At 32.9% G+C, this 21,497-nt stretch overlaps 1 pseudogene; it reads left to right on the top strand.

Annotated features, from left to right (window-relative positions):
• Window positions 1–17,461, top strand: part of LOC140631439 (AP-5 complex subunit mu-1 pseudogene) — a 30,590-nt pseudogene extending 13,129 nt beyond the window's left edge.
• Window positions 17,462–21,497: the final 4,036 nt, after the last annotated feature.

The following is a 21,497-nucleotide window of genomic DNA, read 5'->3' on the forward strand; positions in this document are numbered from 1 at the left end:
TATGTTGTTGTTTCTTGAAAATAATCAGCCTAAAATAATCCTATGTCAAAGAGACATAATTTAAGGTAGCAAATTCTGCTTCCCTTCATAGGCAATATATTAACGTGTCTAGAACAACAAATTAGTTTACGATATGAAAGTAATGCACAAACATCATGTTATATCTGAAATAAAAATGTTTGACATATAAGCAGAAACAATTGTGTATAGCAACAGATTTAAAAGATGGTAATAGGAGCGTTGAAACAACATATCACTCACACTTTTTAACGTCTACTATATTTTTCAATTATATAAATCATTTTTAAATCTTTATAAAATTATTAGGACATCCTTCTTCCTCTTTGGATCAACTACAGTGATAATGGTATTTTCCTAAAAGGGTGGTAAGTTAAATCTCTACGTATCCTTAAAAACTGTAGAGTTTAACAAAAAGAGCAAATAAAACCACTCACAATCGACATGTAGAAAAGAAGTAGGATACAGAATCCAGTGATTTTCTATTTGTACCTAAGAGATATAACAAATTTCTGGAACCAGAGGAGCAGACTCATAGGAGACCCCAGAATCTGGCATGAAAAAGAGAGCGATAGAGCTCTATTGGTGGCAGGTGCAGATAATTTCACCCAGAGGAGAATCCTGCTGAGAGAGGAAACAAGGAGAATGGAAGGGAGTCTTAGAGTTGAGTGCTGGCTCCTGGGAAATTGGAATAGGTTCTCCATGCAGGCACTCCGGGGGTGCCTTGAAATGGCAGTGCTGATGGGGAGGAAAACAAGCTGAAAGGAGGGGCATACAATGTTGAGTTTATGTAGGTTAAAAAAAAAAAAAAAAGAATAAGGTAGTAGGGACTCCAATGTGACTCAATTGGTTTAGCTTCTGCCTTCAGCTCAGATCATGATCCCAGGATCCTGGGATCAAGTCTTGCATCAGGCTCCCTGCTTCTCCCTCTCTCTCTGCCGCTCCCCTTGCTTGTGCTTTCCCTCTCTGTGTCGAATAAAAAACATCTTGAAAAAATAAAGTAGTAAAAATAAGAGTCCTACAGTAACAAGGGCATCGCAGTTCTGAAAACCATAGTTGTTCAAATGGAATATTTTATCAAAATAAATGCATTTCATTTTACTCACAGTAGGAAAGTTAGTAAGCTAATGAAACACCTCACACTGTCCATAGAAACAAGGGTTACTGCATCTCAAAGCAGCATAATAAAAAAAAGTCAGAAGTCATATCTGATAAGTTATGTAAAACAATATAGAAAGTGATAAACAAGATTTCCTCATGATGAAAACACTAAGCTCGGAGGTAAAACAATAGAAAAATCCCTCCGAAATAAATGAAATATCTTTAAGTTAGCAATTATAGCAATATGTACAATGTATGTAATATATGTATTGTAAAAGGGGAGAAAAGAATTCAGAAAATTCAAGAAAGAAAATCGTCAAATCAGAACAAAAACGGAAGATGGAGTTATAAGAAGGCCAGGAAACAATGTGTTGCTTTGAAAAGAAATGAAACAATGAAGAGAATAAAAACAGTATAATATGCTAAAAAAAGGAGAAAGTGAAATATTTAGAACACTTTGACTATTATCCTAAACCTAGTCCTAATCCAATCCAATATGCAGATCGAGTTCTCCAAGAACAAACAAAGCAAAGGGGCGAATAATATTTAAAGCTATTACTAACAGTTTTTATCCATATATTGAAAGTTTCATTATGTAATTAGAAAAACTGTACAAGACTGGCAATTTTAGGACATATAAAACATAAAAAACTGTTAGACTGTAATTCATAGGGGGAAAAAAGATGCAAAACCTCTAGGCAAAATGATCAAGGCACTTCTAAAAAAATCAAGTCATCAGCAGCTTCTTGAAAACCCACAAAATAAAACAACAGTAAAATAATATTTTAAGAACCACAAAGAAAAAAATTTTTGAATTCAGACAAGCCGCTGTTCAACTCTCAAGAATATGAGAATAACTGAATTTTGAGAATGTAGTAAGGAATCCTTTCTGAAGAATCAACTAGAGGTAAAACAGTAGTGAAGCACAATGCTCGGCAATAAATATATTTAATTGTAGTTATTAGAATCAAAATGGGAACAAAATGAACTAATAATATTTAAATTTATGAGTTCTATAAAAGTAAAAATAAATAAAATGCGAAAATGTAAAATAGCCTCATTGATGATTGCATCAGTAATGAGTGAGAGTCAAAGATATCATACAAAGATGATAAAATGAAATTAGAATCCCAAAGAAACAGCAGCTTAAGAATTTTATGAAGTATATCACCACATCATGATGATTTGAACAAAATCAAAATCCTTATACGTGCCAGAAATAGTATAAAAGAACAGAGAAAACACGGTATATATAGAAAGATATGTTTAATACACACACGAAAGTAACTTAGGATCTCATAAAAATAAAAAATGAAGTGTACCAATCGTATCAATGTTTATAGATGGAATTTAAGTCTTTGCTTTTGGATTTGCTCACTAATCAAAATTTAAGTTTATTTTCTACAAGATACCTAAAGTGGGTGATATTGTAATACTGATATTAGACAAGGTTTTCAAGAAATTTTTTGAATAAGTGAATGCAAGGCTTTGGAAAGGCTTTAGTCTAAGGATGTAAAAGCCCATGTCCTGCCCCAAAGAGTCTGTGTATGTAGGTTGATACAGGTAAAAATGAATGAATAGCTAGACCAGATATGGTTAAAATAAACTGATGTTTTGAATTCCTGGATAAGACACTCTTAGAATTAAACTATATATTTAATAGAATCCAGAATACATGTAACATTATTTCTTCATTTCACACTAATTAGTATTATTATAGAAGTGCATAATAGCTCTCTTTAGAAAAGTTATGCTTTTAAGGAATAAACATAAAAAAATCTATGCATACATTAAAATTTTAAAAGAGTGGGAAATCGAGGAGATTGAAAGAAATCAAGATTGAAAAAAACCTTGGTTTTATGGATGATACACATATGATAATCACAGACGGGATGTATTCTGTGTGATTTTTCAGAAAAAAAAAAGTCACAAATCAGAAATGTTGCTAATACAAAGGGAGAAATGGGAGAATTTTTATTGCTTTTTGGGGTATCTGCAAATTCATGGTCAAATTAGGCTTCATACTTTCTGAAAGTAACATTCTAAGGCTTCCAGCCCTGAATGGAGGCTGGCTGTGCACCTAGACGGTGATTACATCATCCTCAGGAGAACTTGCACATTTCGAACAATGGTGAGGAGGAGTCTCAGATAATGATGATGTCGGTGGCAGGATGGGGATGTATCACTGGCAGTGATGGACGGATCTACTGTCCATGAAGACCACTAGCTTGCTCAGTGTGGCTATTCATGCTGCATTCTTTCAGCCAGAAAATTGGTGGATCAAGGGACTGAAGTGAGAGCAGATGTTTCACCAACGTATCTTCAGACAACTTATGACTAATGCAGGCAAACAGAATCACATCGAGTAATTTACTTTGGGAAGATCTGACATAGATTATTTTAAAATATTTTGGTTGCGTTGCCACCATGTTTCCACAACGGGATTATTACACAGAAGAGCTTCCAGGAGAGAAAAACAAAGTGGAGACAAAGCTAGTTTCTATAATCTACCCTCTGAACCAAGTAGTGACTTATATTGTCTAGCTTTGCCCATTTTGGTTTTATGTAAATTGTAGTTTCTAAAAATGAAAAGTATATACAGGCAGTACCATGTTACATTTAAAACACTTTAATGTTCACAATCTAAAAAAACTCAGTGAGAATTCCTGTTTTTATTAAATCAGTAACATTATACGGATGATGATCTTCGTCTTGATTTCTGCTGACAAACAAAAACTACTGACAAATGTCTAGTGTATTAATGAACAATTCAGTATGATCTCCACTAAAGAGTCAAGGAAGTAACTAGGAAAAATAAACTGCATCATTTGTCAATCATGATGACTAAGTCATTTGTATTGTTACTACAGAAATTATCATTTTCTGTCTTGTATGAACTGAAATTCACTCGGTAACACAAAGTAAATTTGATCGTGGCTAAATCTTGGTGCTTCCATTGCTTTAAAATTGTTTGACAACAGGGTTAGATATGAGGAAACAAAATGTTTATCTTACTTTCACATAAAATCATGCTCAATTTGCTTATATAATTAATACACAGTGATAGTACTTATTATATTTTAAAATTATATATTATTAATTTTAATTACTCTTTTTGTCAAGTATTGAATCTTTATTCTTTTCCATATTTTAGATAAATTAAAGGACATATTTTCAGTTATCTCTTTCATTTGGTTTTCAATTAATTTTTCCAATTTTTAAAAGCCAAAAAGGGCTTTGGTTCTTGACCTAATATTAAAAATTTGACTATTATGTCTATTAGAACCATAATAATTATAAAAAAGTATTTATATGGTGTCCACTATGTTGAAGATAAATGCTACTCAGATACAATAATCTTTTCTAAAACATTTAACAAGATATAGACACATAAATATAACATAGGATTGAAAGATATAAGTCAAAAGGAGTTAAAAATAAGTCATTATTTATTTGGAAAAGGGAGATACTGCTGAAGCATAGTTCTTGAGAGATCAAGAAATATTTTGTCCCCGTTGAGATAGACTCTAAAGTGCAAGTGGAATGTGGAACAAAGGAGAGGATTCAAGACTGAGGAGCATCTTTGTAGAAATAATGAAGATCTGAAAGTATAAGCATGTATTTTAAAAAATCCCTAGTTTGGACAGGTCTTGTGTTTCATTAAGGGGATTAGAAAAAGATAAGACTGAGGAAGTTGAGTGGATTAATTCAAGCAGAAAATTAAATATCAGGAAAATAAAATTGGGGTATTAAAAAAAAGACCTTAGCAATGTTGTTTTCTTTGGTGCTGTTTGTTTGCTTGGGAACTGAAATAACGGAGCCTATGGGAGAGATGGAAGAAAGAAATTGCACAGAACTTTATGGGTATTCCGGGCAAGACACACTGAGATTATGAACTGGAGAACCAGCAGTAGAGAGATGCCAAATAGTAATTTTGGCTTTATTTTGGAATTATCTTTATATCTCCTTATGGATGAAAAGAAAAAAAAATATGTTTCTCTTTGTGTGAAATAGAAGCAAAAATCTGAACTTAGTGAGTTATTCTAATATAGATTAAAATATACAGTAAGTCATAGATGATGTTACATTTTTGGTCATTGAGTCAAGCAAGAAAAGTGTTAGGATTTCAAGATCATTTCCAGATATTGTGTTTTAAAAAGAACCTCAGTATTCTGATTGATTTTAGGAAAAACTCAGACAAAAATAAAAGGCTGCTCCTTCCAGGTCCCACCCTGGCCTGATGAGGAACAATGAATTCTTATACAGGCTAAAGCTTATCTGCAGTGTGAGGATGTTAAAAATGCCCTCTTGCTTTTCATCACCTCTTGAGGCATATATCTCAAACTCAGTTTCTTTCCATGTGTGATCAAATCAAACACCCACTATTTGCTGGTCTTTAACGAAAGAAGTTATTCCCATTATATTCTTCACTAGCTTTATACATTTTCAGGACATGTACACGGATAATTAAAATATCTTGCCTTAATTCTGAGAACTAAGTTGAGAGACACTAGAGTGAAGGAGACAGAAGGTACATGATATCATAATTTTGTTCTGCAAAGCTTCCTCCTCCTAAAATATTTTTAAATATTTTTAAAAACCTGTAGTATGTAAATTGGCAACAATAGCCTAAATATAGGGATATGCCTCAACTTTCAGAAACATGGCATTCTAGCTCATTGGAAATGTCAATTATTCCTGTTTGTGACTTATCTATGTTACTTATTTTCTTCTAGATTTTTAATTTTAAGATATCCATATTAATAAATTGTTTATCTTATGGTTATTATTTTTCATGTCTTCTTTAAAAACGTCTGTACCCGACTTTCCAAAATTGTGTAATATTTTTTAAAATGTTTATAATTTCGCTTGTTAAAATTAAGTTTAGTATGCATACTGTGAGATAAATATCCAATTCTTTTTTGTTTTGGAACAATTTAATCTTTACCTATTTAAGATCCTTTCTCCATTAAGTGATTGTACTACCTCTGGCCGACACATTATCTCTTCATGTGGTCTAGTCTGTTTTTAAGCACTGTATTCTTTCTATTGTTTTATGTTTCTCTTTGTATATCAATATCATATCATCCTAATTAATATGGTTTTATTATGACCATTGTCATCTGGAAGGGAAAATCTGCCTCTTTGATTTTCCTTAGCTATGCATTGACAATTCTTAATAATTTACTCATTTATAAATATGCTAGAATCATTCTGTCAGATATATTTTGTTCCATGCAATAATATACATTGAGATTTTCATTAGAAATGTATTGCTTGGGGGATCCCTGGGTGGCGCAGCGGTTTGGCGCCTGCCTTTGGCCCAGGGTGCGATCCTGGAGACCCAGGATCGAATCCCACGTCAGGCTCCCGGTGCATGGAGCCTGCTTCTCCCCTTGCCTGTGTCTCTGCGCCTCTTTCTTTCTCTCTGTGACTATCATAAAAAAAAAAAAAATTAAAAAAAAAAAAAAAAGAAATGTATTGCTTGGGACGCCTGGGTGGCTCAGTGTTTGAGTGCCTGCCTTTGGCCCAGGGCGTGATCTTGGGTCCTGGGATCAAGTCCCACATCAGGCTCCCTGCATGGATGGAGCCTGCTTCTCCTTCTGCCTGTGTCGCTGCCTCCCTCTCTCTCTCTCTCTCTCTGTGTGTCTCATTGTCTCATGAATAAATAATAGATAAAATCTTAAAAAAAAAAAAAAAAAAAAAGAATTGCTTCCAAGCTCAATTTGGGAAGGAATGACATGTTTTCTATGCATGAATATTATTTATGTTTGCTTAATTATAAAATCACTCCATAAAATGTCATGTAATTTTTTAAGTCTCTAAATATATTTTGTTAGAAGAAATACTCTTAGGTAGTCTGAACTATTATTGATACTATAATAATTTCTTCACTTAATTTTTTTAAGATTTTGAATAAATATTATCTTGTTATATAACTATATATTCCTCTATTTACATCTATTTCCATATTGTTTACTTCCCCCAATTTGTTTGTAAATTATGCTTTTTTAGTTGTTACCTTTAAAATTAAACAGTTGATATTTTAAAAATTAAGAAATTCAAAATCATTATTGTCATTTCTCCAAAATAAAAAGACTTAAAAAACCTAACTACCTCCAAATAGTTTGCATTTTTTTGTTGTACATTTCAGTTTTATTATCCTTCACTACTATTTTAGGTATTATCATTATATTCCACATCTTCCTTATTATCATCATCATTTGCATAAATGTTGTTATTCAGTAAATATATATTTAAGCTTGTGTACTATTTTTCCGATGTGTTTCTTTATAATTTCTCAGATTTTATTTTTCAAATATGTTGATTTTTATTAAAGTTCGTTCTTCAGAATCTCTTTGCTTAATGTTATCTTGATTAAAAGTAAAAGTTGGGTTATTTGGAATATATTTTACCCTTATTATTAAAAAATAATTTCATGAGCAATCTAGTTTGTCAGTAGTATCTCTCAGCTCTTTCAAAATATTTTTAAAAATCTTATTTATATTGCTTTTGAAAAACCTCTCATCATTTTTTTGTTGTTACAGTAAATTTTCATTTTTCCTTGGTTGCTTTTAATATATTTTTGGGAATTTTGTTTCGTTGCAATTTCAGCTAGAATTTGTATATAAAGTAAATATTTTGTTTTCATTTTCTGGTATATATTCTTGTTTTAGCTGTGATTTTATATCTTTTTATCAGTGTGGGACATTCTAAGAATATTCCATTGATTTGTTGCTGTTTACAGGCCTTTTAATCCATAGTCTTTCTCATTTAATTGTTGTTTCATTTTTCAAGTCTTCTTGTTTCTCTCAATTGTATTCTGAGTGATCTTTTTAAATGTATTGTCAATTTACAAAATTTGTATTCCTTTGTGACTAATGTGGCACTTTACTCATCAATTGTTTTTGTTTCTGAGTTCATTTTCATATTTCTATTATTTCATAATTCTATTTTTTCCTCCCTTACTCATCATTGAAGTTGGTTCTATTTGCTCATTTGTCAATTAAATTTGTTTACAGATTTAAGCATCTTTGCCTGGATTGAACCAAGAGTATAATATAGCAAATTAATACTTCTTGGGTTCTTTGTTAGTAGATCTGGGATTAGTGCAGAGACAGTAGGATCTGCAATCAGCATTTAGAAGAGAATAAAAAATAAAATATGTTCCTGGTCTCTCAGAAACCGTGATAACAGAGCTCTAGAAGACCATGGTGCAGCATGTAGCTTCATGAAGTAAAAACACTAAATACTAGAATTCATCACCCAAGAACAGTATCTATTTGATTTATAAACTGGCTAATTTTACTGAAAGACTTCCAATTTACCCGACAGAGCTTATGAAGAGCTGTTGCAGTCCTCCAGAAAATAATAACTTTCCCAGGAGAAAAGAGAAAGAATTGGTGGATATATAAAAGGTTGGATGAGCGCTAGGCAAATACAAAGGGCAGTCCCGAGGATTTGGGCATGACATCAATCAAAGTATTAAGGCTAAGGACCCATGACTGAGAACAACATGGTTTTCCTGAAAAAAAAAAAAAAAAGAAAAAGAAAAAAAAAAAGAAAAAAAAAAAACAGTTATGGTGATGCTTGACTAGAGTTTGAAAAAATAACCACTGAAAAACTGTAATGTTTATTGGTCTCCAAGAGATTCTTGGTGAGGGCTCTGCGCAGGCAAATTTCAGCAGTGAGAGGGAAAAGACCAAAACATTCACACACACACACACACACACACACACCTATTCTCTTGGTTGAAGCAGAAATTGTCAAGAGAGGGAGTCCTGGGAGGACTTTACTCTGTACTAAGAGATAATTGCTATTTCTCTGATATCCTTACAATTTTAAAGAAATGTTCAAAGTTCATATATTTAGGGTGTGAAAGTCAGACTTGGAAATTGACCAAGAGCACACTTCAGAGTATGCTGTCATAATCATAGGTTTTACTGCATCCCAGGAGAACTCTCTCTCATGACCTAAATTATAGAGCCAGTGTGATAAATATAAATATTCTCCAAGTCATTAATTGATGAAAACCTAGTTTGAGCTGAGATATCAAATTGGTTTTAAAAGTGTACCAAAGATTATCCTCTATCCTTTCATTGCAAATACTATTTTAAATAGCAATTTACCAAGTAAATATATGAATTCCACTTCTCAGAGTAAATAGGTCTCTCAAAATTCGGAATCCCTGTTTATCATGGCAAAGCAAAATTTTGAAGGGGAAAACGTTTATGAATGTAACTTTCTTCCCCCCTCCTGGATATCTGATAACTAGGTTGTTGACTGAAGTGACTGGCTGTTTTCCTTATCAGGCCAACATAACCTTAATACTATTGGGAAGGCCATCAAGAGCTTCCAGAAATCAGATTTTAAAGCCAAATGTGATGTGCAAGTATTTTCCTTTCCCTTCATTTTAAGACTGCCATTCTGGAACATTCAAAAGTGTTACATTCATAACTGAGACAGAACAAACATGCAAAGCTATGTTTTTCAAATTTTGTTATGCATTTCAAACTAAGTACTGTTTTGATTGCTACAGAAAAATAAAACAGCTTGCAAACTGATACAGAATACAGAGCTGATATGGTCATTTTCTAGCATTTTAAGATATTTATGAAGTTTTTTTCTGAATTTTCACTTGGAACACAACTGGAGTTCATTCCAATAAATTACCCTGTTTTAAGTACAGATTTGCAACATAGTAGAGCTAAGATCCAAAAGCAGATTTTCTGCTCCAACCACTATTCTATAAGTCTTGTTTTAGTAGGAAAAATAAATAAATGAACAGAAGAAATATTTCTAAATTTTAAAACACTATGGCAAAACTATGTTCCATTATGTCAACATCAGTACCCTTAAGTGTGTCATATAATATTTACACACAAAATAAATTGAAATGTGAACTTTATCCATACATGTATTGGATAATTTTAATTTTCTCCTCTGGTTTTGTGGGTAAAGGGTAAAAAGTGAACAAAGAATGACTTAAGGAGAGTTTGTTTAATATATGCAGAGAATGGTCAATTCTCCACTCATGAAAAGGAGCAATATAAGGTGTCTTGCTTTAACAATACTCCAGCTGGTCTTAAGGGTTAACTTGCTTCACGTTGACACACTCCTTGCTTGCTGATCCAACACCCTTGAAAACTAATTTATTTTCTTTGAGATCTGCAGACCACTGGCTTTGGGGAAGGAAGGACCAGAACTCTCCCAGGCCAGAGAGGCCAGGATGACCCTTTAAAGCAGCCTCAGCTTTCTGATTAGTCCAGCAATCTTTTAAGCAAAATGTTTTTTTCTTTTTTAAGGTGACACATAACTTTACTTTAAGCCAATGACTTTCCCTTTGCACATCTATAGACTTTGCCTTCCTTTCTAGAAAGAATAGGATGCTTTTGGAGTACCTGGGTGTCTCAGGTGGTAGGCGACCAACTCTTGATTTTGGGTCAGCTCCTGGTCTCAGGGGTCACGAGATCCAGCCCTGCTTGGGACTCTGTGCTCAATGCAGAGTCCACTTGAGATTTATTTCCCTCCCCTCTGTCCCTCTTCTTTCTCTCAAAATAAATAAATAAATATTAAGTAAAGTATTTTTAAAAAATACAGTACTTTTATACAACTGCTGAGTACCAAGGAACCAGACCTTCTTGCATTACACAGTGAGATAACTCTGTAGTTGGCATCACTGAATCTGCATGTTACCGAGAAATGTCACAGACGACTGCACTCCCTTAACTGTGATTTAACCCCTTTAAAAATCTGTAGGCCAGGTGGAAAGTTTTGAGTTGGCTGTTGGTCAAGAGTCTGCCTTCTCCCCAAGTTGCCTGCCTCCTGAATACAGCTCAAATTCCTTTCCAATCAAAATTTATCTCATGAGTGTTGGCCTTTTGAGTGTAGCAGCTTGGGTTTCAGTATCATTGGTAGATATGGATTGCTATAACAGAATACTATAGACTTGGCTTATAAACAAGAGTAATTTAATTTTAGGATCCTGGAAGTCCAAGATCATTTTTATGTGCATGTCTAAATTAATATTTTCCTCGGACAAGCAGTATGCTATCCATTTACACCATTTAAGGTATTAACATTTATAAGCAATGATAATTTTAGCTATTGTTAATAGTTATGAGATGCTTTACCTTGTTCACAACATGTATTTGGCTTTTTGATGGCCTGGAGAATTCATGGCAACTTTAAAAGATACAGTGTTGATAATTCATGAGACAGATATGTGATATTGATGACTTCTTAAGATTTTATTTTTGATCAGAAGGATAATGGAAGAATTTGGTAATATAAGGAATAACTATCAGCTGTGTGTTGCCTCAATTCTTTAATGTGCCATCCATGTTGGCTACCAAGGGACAGCCAAGTCAAGGGGTATACAAACTTAGTGTTGACCAAACTCTGCAAAACCTGTTAGGTACATTGCTTGGTACTAATGTAACAACTTAGAAAATGTTGATGCTTGTCATTGATCTCATGCACATGTTTGTATAGACATTAGTGTGTATATAATCACTTAATGAATATCTCAGGGAACACATCTACACTCAAATTGACTTTTAACCCAGAAGCCTTTAAGAATTTTTATTTTAATATAATCCTACTCTGACTTACCTTTTCATCTTCATATTCCTATGTAATGATTATTGCATAATAAAAATGACAGAAAAGATAAATAAAAGTGACACAAAACTATGCATATGTTTGGATTATGCTTTTTCATAATAGCATAATGGTACTATAATCATAGATAAGGAAGCTTTGCCAAATTCTATTCTTAAATATTTTTATAGAAAAATTAATGTAAGTTACAAATAAGACAAGTGGCTATCAATCTATTCATCTCCATTTATGGCAGAAAATGGTCTCAAATTTGTTGACATTTCAGTATCTCAGATTCCAAGTGATTCTGGAAGCTCAAAACCAAAACAGTGCATTATTTACATTCATAATTTGCCTGCTTTTGAGGAAAATGACATCTGTGCAATTTTTTCCTTCCAAACACATTAATTTCTACATAGGCTGAATTTAGAGCTGGGAAAGCTAATACAGAACATCAGTACTATCTTGTCACATATTACATAATGACATTTCAAAATATAAATAGTGTTTTCTAGTGGACATACTATTCACAGAAAAGTATAGGTCCATGTCTTACACTATAAATATGTTAATTTCATAATAAAATTCCTTAAAATATTCTTAGTATTATTTAGTTAAAAATGATGCAATTTCTTTTTGGGAGGTTGGTCCAATTCTTTGAGTTTTAACATATGCAGAGATTCATGTGTCCATCATCATAATCAGAATACAGGAAAATTCCATCACCCAAAAAACTCTCTCACGTAGTCAAAACTCTCCTTCACCCCACATCCCCTACAACACTGATCTGTTTTCCATCTTTATAGAATTGTCTTTTCCAGAAATTTGTAAAACAGGAATTATAATGTATTAAGCCTTTTAAGATTGCATTTTTTAACTTAGTATAACATAGTATGTAGTCCTTCCATGTCATTGGTTGTGCCAATACTTTGTCCCTTTTTATTCCTGAGTAGTATCCCATTGAATGGATGTATGGTTTACCCATTGACATCTTGAAGAACATCTAGCTTACTTCCAGTTTTTGGAGATTAAATGATAGTTCTATAAACATTCATGTGCAAGTTTTTGCATGACATGATTTTTGTTTATCTAGGTGGAATTCTTAGTTTTATGTAAGTATATGTTTGGCTTTACAAGAAACTACTAAAGTGATATCCAAATTGGCTGTACCATTTTTCATTCTGTACAAAAATGTATGAGATACAGTTGCTCTATATCCTTGCCAGCATTTGGTAATCTTTTGTATTGTTAAGCTTTTGTTTTGCTTTTGGTTTATCCATTTTATATAATTATTTAAAGATTTATTTTATTTTATTTTTAAGATTTTATTTATTTATTCATGAGAGACACAGACAGAGAGAGGCAGAGACACAGGCAGAGGGAGAAGGAGGCTTCCTGCATGGACGCCACCTAGGGATCCTGGATCATGACCTGGGCCAAAGGCAGATGCTCAACCACTGAGCCACCCAGGTGCCCCAGTTTTATTTATTTTAGAGAGAGACAGAGTGCATGAGTTGGGGAGAGGCAATGGAGGGAGAGGATGTTCAAGCAGAGTTCCTGCTGAGGGCAGCACCCCATATAGGCTCAATCCCAGGACTCTGAGGTCATTGTTGAAACCCAAACCACAAGTTGGCTCCCTAATCGACTGAGCCACCCAGGAACCCCTTATTTTAGGCATTTTAATAGGTAAATAGTAGGTGCTCATTGTGGTTTTAGTTGTACTTCCCTAATCATTAATGATTTTGTGTACATTTTCATGTACTGATTTCCCATTCATTTCTTTTCCTTGGTGAAATATCTGTTCAATCTTTTTGCCCATATTTTTATTGTTTTTTGGTTTTGCATTGTTGAATTTTGAGAGTTTTTATATGCTCTGATTATAAGTCCTTTGCCAGATACGAGATAGGCAAATATTCTCTCCCAGCCTATAGTTAGTCCTTTAATTTATCTTTTCATCATGTGGTGCATGTATACTAAAATAAGAACGTTTATAATTGATGAAATCATAACTTACTTTGCTCTACCTATAGTTGTCTTATTCACATAAATCTGAGTGGCCACAAATTCTCTTCTGTATAATTATTATGTAAGTTTGAATTTTGCATTTAATTTAGAAGCTGTGTGACTGGGGCACCTGGGTGGCTCAGTCATTTAAGCATTTGATTTTTGATTTTGGCTCATGTCATGATCTCAGGTTCATGAGATGAAGCCCTGCTTTGGACTCTGCACTGAACAGGGAGCCTGCTTAAGATTCTCTCTCTCCCTCTGCCTCTGCCCCTCCCCTCCCTACTCCTAACTAAGCAAGCATGTACTCTCTCTCTCTAACAACAGCAACAACAACAAAAATCCCACAAAAAGAAAGAATAAAGAAAACGTTTTTTAAAAATTAAAAAAAAAGAAGCTGTGTGACTGAAGGTTAACTGACTTAATATTGTCTAGTCTTAGTTAACTGATACATAAAATGGAATGACAATAATCATTTAATTATAAATTAAATGCAAAATTCAAACTTACATAATAATTATACAGAAGAGAATTTGTGGCCACTCAGATTTACGTGAATAAGACAACTATAGGTAGAGCAAAGTAAGTTATGATTTCATCAATTATAAACGTTCTTATTTTATTATACATGTACCACATGATGAAAAGATAAATTAAAGGACTAACTATAGGCTGGGAGAGAATATTTGCCTATCTCGTATCTGGCAAAAGACTTATAATCAGAGCATATAAATACTCATAATAATGTATGTAAATGCACTTAGCACAATGTATAGACTATAATGAGTACTCAGTGATATAAATATTAGTTAGTAATCTTCTAAAAATAAGTTCATAATAGTAATGAACAGTTAATTTTTTGATTTGACATATTTTAAAACATTTTAGGCTTCTGTTCCTTTGTTGTTTTACTCTATTTTTATTTTATTTTATTTTTTAATTTACATTTTGCTCCAGTATAAAATATTTTCTTCTATATGCCAGATATTTATCAAATTTCAATTGTAATATATCAGCTAAATTCTATAGTGACAAACCTGTGTACAGCATTATTTTACATCTGGGAATTTTAAGTCCACTGAGTTATTTCCCCTATTCCTTTATTTTTTTTAATTCTCTTTATATTCTTAATCTCAGTATTCTTATTACTTCTTGTTCCTGCAACTCAAACATGAACTATATTCACATGCTTTGGTTTTATATTTCCTAGAATAATCACATAAAAAAAAAGTGTTTCCCTTTTTTTCTCCTTGTCTTTATACAATTGCTTCACACATAAGCAATATATCTTTTATCCCACAAAATGATTCTTAGTGTCCTAGAGTGGAAGGTGCTTTATTTCAGAGTTTCTCAAAATCATGAGGAAGATGCAACTCATTTTGCATCTTCCTGATATTGTGATATGTTATCTGGTTAGGAAAGGTTTCTAGATTTGGATAATTTATGAACTATTATTTTATTTATTTTATTTTATTAAAGATTTTATTTATTTATTCATGAGAGAGAGAGAGAGAGGCAGAGACACAGACAGAGGGAGAAGCAGGCTCCATGCAGGGAGCCCGACGTGGGACTCGATTCCGGGTCTCCAGCATCAGGCCCTGGGCTGAAGGCGGTGCTAAACCGCTGAGCTACCCAGGCTGCCCAGAACTCAGTATTTTATATGTCAAAATGAATACAGATTCTTATTTCCAGATACTCAAAAATGGTAAAAAGCAGTTTATTAATTGGGGTCTTAAAAGATTAAAAGCAAAAGATAAAGGTGGGTTTAGCCCCCTCGTTCTGAGAATCTCAAATTGTTTATTTTCTATAAGTTTATCTCCATCAAAATGTCTATGACTGGACTAAATTTATGTCATCTCTGAATCTATTAATTGTGTCCTGATTGTGATTGCATGGATTGTTCTTGAAACATAAGCGATCAATTTAAAACTCAGAGGATCACATGCACAAACCAGAACAGCATATTTCCTGTCTATGGTTGAGCTCTCTGATAGTGCTTTTCTGCTCTACAGTGCCTCATCATCTGCCACCCAAACCATATTGATTCCTGAAAGCTTTCTATATTGACTCTGCTTTTCTTCTAATTCAAGTGATGCAGTTTGGGTTCTCCTGGAGCAGATACCGAATTGCAAAAGGTATGTTGAAAAGTAATACTCTGGAAGAAAACAAAAGTGGAGGCAGGTAGGACTGTGCATAGCAAATAATCAGACTGTGATTCCAACATGAAAACATCTGACTCAGCCCAACTGAAAGTTCCCAGAGCAAATACTGCCTGTTAAAGAAATCCCTTTGTTGGACAGAAATGGCTAAACCCTTTTACTACCTTTGTGATCAGCCATTGGCTGGGCACCTCCCCTGTAGAGCATAGATGATGCTCTAAAAGGTAGGTGTATCCTGAAAGTCCGAAGCGCTGCACACTTTGACACATTGTAGTTGGGCAGAGGGTCCTTCTAGGATGAGATAGTGTAAGTGGTATTTCTGCTTTTCCAAGTCTGACACAAAAGCTAAATAATAATAATTAATAATAATAATAATACATCTAATTTCTTTACCTCATATTAATAACCTTATAAATTAATTTATTTCTATGTCTATGTATAGTTATAGGTAATAAGTCAGAATCTATTACTAAGGTAAACCACAGCTAAAGATTTAGTATTGTTAAAATGTCCATACTACCCAAAGAAATCTATAAATTCAACATAATCCCTATCAAAATACTGACAGCATTTTTCACAAATGTAAAATAATACTAAATTTATATCGAACTATGAAAGACCCCAAATACCAAAAGCAATCTTGATAAAGAAGAACAAAGCCAAAGGTATCACAATTCCACATTCAAGATAAAATTTTGCTTTTGAGACACATCCATAAAAACATCCAGCCTAGAAATTTAGAACATTCAAAGAAAAACCACAGGTTTCTATTTCTATCACTGAAAAGGTAAAATCCATGCAACATGATAAATAGGATATAGCAGATACGTGGCAAATTGTCAGAACTATCACTTGCAAGTGTGATTTAGAAGGAATCATGCCAAATATACCATCAGCTTGAGTCTCCCTACCAATGGATTTCCACTTGAGAATATTCTAGTTCATCATTGTGTGACTTCTCTTGACTCTGCCATTCTGACTTTTAGTAGCACTGATGCAATGGATGCTTCTGCATTTAGTGGACCTTACAAATTTCCATTCACTTCTCCTTTGAGTCATTCAACTTATGCTACTATACTTTCCAGGTCCCTGTCCCTCCAATTGTGGATTTTTATCAAATGAAAGAGGAAGGAGTAAAAATAAAAATAACAGTTAATTTAAAACTTCATGAACGTGTGAAAAATAATTTTCAATTCTGTGAAGCTCATATACCTTTTTTATAACAGAGGCCCGATTACATATGTGGAGTGCAAAGTTAGTTTTGGCCAGCTTGAAGTATTTTCAGAGAAAAGCTTATTGATCTGGGTTATTGGATAGAAGGTCCCCAAATTGATGGAAGTTAGTCTTTCTTGAACTATAACTTTTGGAGCCAAGAGTCACGGGAAGCAGCCATTTGACCAGATTTGCATTGGAGGTACATATTTAAAACTTCATTTTAGAATCTTAGATTATATACTCAGCTCAAGTTTTTGCATCAGGAAAACCAAAAATAAATACATACTGGAAATGAATTTCTTCTGACTATTTGGAATTCTTAAACTCCTGATCCACTAACTCATGGATCATTACTACTGTAATTATTCCATGTTTAAATAGGATTTATATAATGGTAACAGCTTAAATTAAATAGTAGTCTTTTATTTTTAATGTATATGCATAGAACCTATGAGTGAAGAAGAATCATTGAATGACTCAAGTATAAAAATGCTTGGGTTTAATATTTTTAGTCTATCTTCGTTTGAAAAACATCTTTTTTAAAAAAATATTTCATTTATTCATTTGAGAGAGAGCACACGAATTGGAGCTGAAGCAGAGGAAGAGGGAGGGAGAGGGAGAAGCAGACTTTCCACTGAGCACAGAGCCTGAACCCAGAGCTCAATCCCAGAACCCAGAGATCTTGACCCAAGCTGAAGAAAGACACCTAATGAAGTAAGTCATCCAGGAACCTCATTTTGAAAGAGCATATTAAAGACTAATGTCTCCTATATTGTTACTCTTTTATTTTACTCAAATATGATCCAGAGCATAAAACCGTAGTAATTCACTTTAGACTTATTTTAAAATAGTCCTGGGTCACCCTACATACATGTTCCTTCCTGCCCCTGTGGCAGATGTGCTTATGTCAGAGCTTGCTTTCTCCACTGAGCCTTCCTGGATATGGGCTCAGACTCTTTCTCATTACAAAGCTGCAGACAGCTACTCCTGATGGATTGTGGATGATGCACAAGATAAAAAACTCTTTGCTCTTTCAGCCTCAGTAGGCAGCCTGTAGTATAATGTATTTTTAAGGAATACCAGATACCACAATAGAAACCACCATAAACCTCTTGAAAGAAATAGTCAATGAAAATTAAGGAATATTGTTTAAATAGTAACTTTTTCTTAATCAGAACTACCTTATTGATTAATGAAGAATCTGCATAAATCTAAAAAATGTTAAAAATAAGTAAAAAATTTAAAAAGGCAGAGGACTTGAATATACTTTTTTATTTTTCAAAAAGACACACAGATGGCTAACAGACATATGAAAGGATGCTCAACATCACTAATCATAAAAGAAATGCAAATTAAAACCACAGTGAGATTCATCTTATCATACCTGATAAAATGGCTAAAATAAAAAAGATAAGAAATAACAAATAATAAGTGTTGGCAACAATGTGGGGAAAAAGGAACTCTCATGTGCTGTTGATGGAAATGCATATTGGTGCAGCCACTGTGGAAAACAATATGGAGATTCCCCAATAATTAAAAGTAGAAATACCATATGATCCAATAATTCCACTACTTAATATTTACTCAAAGAAAATTAAAACACTATTTTGAAAAGATATATTCACCCCATGATTATTGCAGCATTACTTATAATAGCCAAGTTATGGACATTGCCTAAATGTCCACTGATAGGTGAATGGATAAGGAAAATTAGATATTTAATATATAATTTATGCACCCATTTAAAAGGATAATATATTGCCATTTGCACCACATGGATGGTGAATAATCACATGCTAAGTGAAATAAGTCAGACTGCGAAAGACAAATACCATATGATTTCACTCATATATAGAATCTAAAAAATCAAATGAATAAACAAGCAAGGAAAAAACAGAACCAGACCTATAAATACAGAGAACTGATGGTTGCCAGAGGGAAGGGGGTGAAGGGGATGTGGATGGACAAAATGGGTGAAGATACAGGTTTCCAATTATGGAATGGATAAGTCACAAGAATAAAGGTCACAGCACAGGGAATTAGTCAATGATATTGGAATAGTGTTGTGTGGTGACAGATGGTGACTATAATTTTGGTGAACATAGCATAATGTATAGAGAAGTTGAAATGCCATGTTGTACACATGAAACTTATGTAATGTGTGTCAACTAAATACTGAAATAAAAATAAATAAAAATAAAATTTAAAAGTAAAGCATAGATTTACTCTGAAAAACATGTTATTTGGAGTTTTTTGTTCTCTAAGGAAAGCAACCAAATCATCAAAATAAAACACTCCATAAGAATATTGCTAATATATTAGCTTGTTCCATAAAATTATGTTATCAAGAATAAAACTTTATAACAAATATAAGATAAATCCAACCTCTTGAGAATCAGGGACAGAAGTAATAAAAAATAATAATTTTTATAATTCTAAGAAAAAGTTGATATAAATACTTTAAGAACATAATCGAGTATGTGAATATCAACCTTTTTATCAAGTATATTCTAGACCAGAATACACAGCATAATAACATATAACCTAGTCCTTAATAAATGTCCCAAAGAATCTGATTATCTATATAGAATGATATATTGCTAATTTTATTACTAATTTTAAATTTTAATTTAATAAACCTAAGACATACACATTCCTTCATATAATTAGAGAAACTTTCCTAAATGTGTATTTTTAATAATAAAAACCTCATGAAATATAATTATTTATGTTGAAAATAATTTAAACGAAATATCAATTTTGGAAAAAGAATCAATACAGTACTCATTAGTGCAAAGTCCTTGGAGTTAAGAATTAGAGACAGTAGCAGTAAACTACTACGGTAGCAGTTATCTGCAGTCATCTGCAAATAGCAGTAAAACTGTTGCTCTTTGCAGATGACATTATCCTAAATGTAGAAAATCCCAAAGAATATACAATAAAACTTCTGGGATTAAAACTATTTCATCACATCTCAGGATAAAAGATGAGTATAATAAAACCAATTAATTATAATTTTTAGATACCAGAAGTGAACTAAAAGATGGAATTGAGAAAAATTCCATTTATAATAACATCAAAAATAATTTAACAAAATCTGTTCAAAACTTTCACACCGAAAACTACAAAGTATTGCTGAGAAATATTAAAGAACACCTAAGTAAATGGAGACTATTCACTCTATGTGTATAGCCTGGAGGAGTCAACATTATCAAGAGAGCAATTCTGTGCAAATTTGCATTATACTCAACACATTGTTTCTAAACCTCAAAAGGGATTTTTGTAGATACTGTCAAATTGAACTTAACATTTATAGGGATTTGGATAGGAATTATATACATATAAGTAATCAAGATAGTGTAGCTTTGGTGAAAGAACAGGTGTATAGATCAATCAGAGAATGGAGAGTCCAGAAACAACCTTTGCATTTGTGGTTGTATCACCCTATAATGGGTGTCATTAGGAAAGGGTATCTTCAAACTGTTTTGAGATAACTGGGTATTCACCTGCAATATAAATTAATTATATAATCTATATTGTACATAAAAAATTAACTCAAAAATATGCATAAACCTAAATACAAAGGGTAAGGCTATAAAATATCTAAAAGAATATACAGGAGAAAATATCCATGACTACGGGTTAGGCAAAGACTTCTTAGCTGAAGCAACAAAAGCATGATTCTGAATAAGGAAGAAAAAATAATGACAAATTGGACCTTATCAAAATTAGAAACTCTTTGTATTTCAAATATACCATTATGAAATTGAGAAGATAAGCCACAGTTGGGAGAAAATGTTCACAAAATATGTCTGATTGAAGAAATATATTCGGAGTATATAACAAATTGTTTAAACTCATTTCTATGCTAAATAAACTATTAAAAATAGGTCAATCATTCAATAGATATTTTGCCTTAGGAGAGTTTTTAACCTAAATGTAATTTTATATTTAACAAACATAATTATTTTTATTTCTTCTAACATTTATGTTTCCTTCAACACCTAAATGTGTCACATTAATTTATTTTTTAAAGCTTTATTTATTTGAGAGAGAGAGATAGAGCTACAGAGAGAGTGCGAGTGGCAGAGGGAGAGGGAGAGAAATCCTCAAGCACTCTCTGCTGCACTCGGAGCCCACATGGGGTTCCATCCCAGGACTCTCAGATCATGAGCTGAGCTAAAATCAGAGTCAGCGACCTAACCCACTGAGTGCCCAGGTGCCCCTCCACTGGTATTTAATAAAATACATTTCTTAAGGTTGTATTTTTTCTTTTTAAAAATATAATGTCATGCTATTCTAATTTGCATTAGGTGCTGGCTACGGAGCATGGCTACATGACTATCTTATGTAGATATAGTGACTCCAAAATGTTAGCTTGTATACCTTGGTTAATTA

Source organism: Canis lupus, chromosome 4 (assembly GCF_048164855.1).
Source record: "Canis lupus baileyi chromosome 4, mCanLup2.hap1, whole genome shotgun sequence".
NCBI classification, from domain to species: domain Eukaryota; kingdom Metazoa; phylum Chordata; class Mammalia; order Carnivora; family Canidae; genus Canis; species Canis lupus.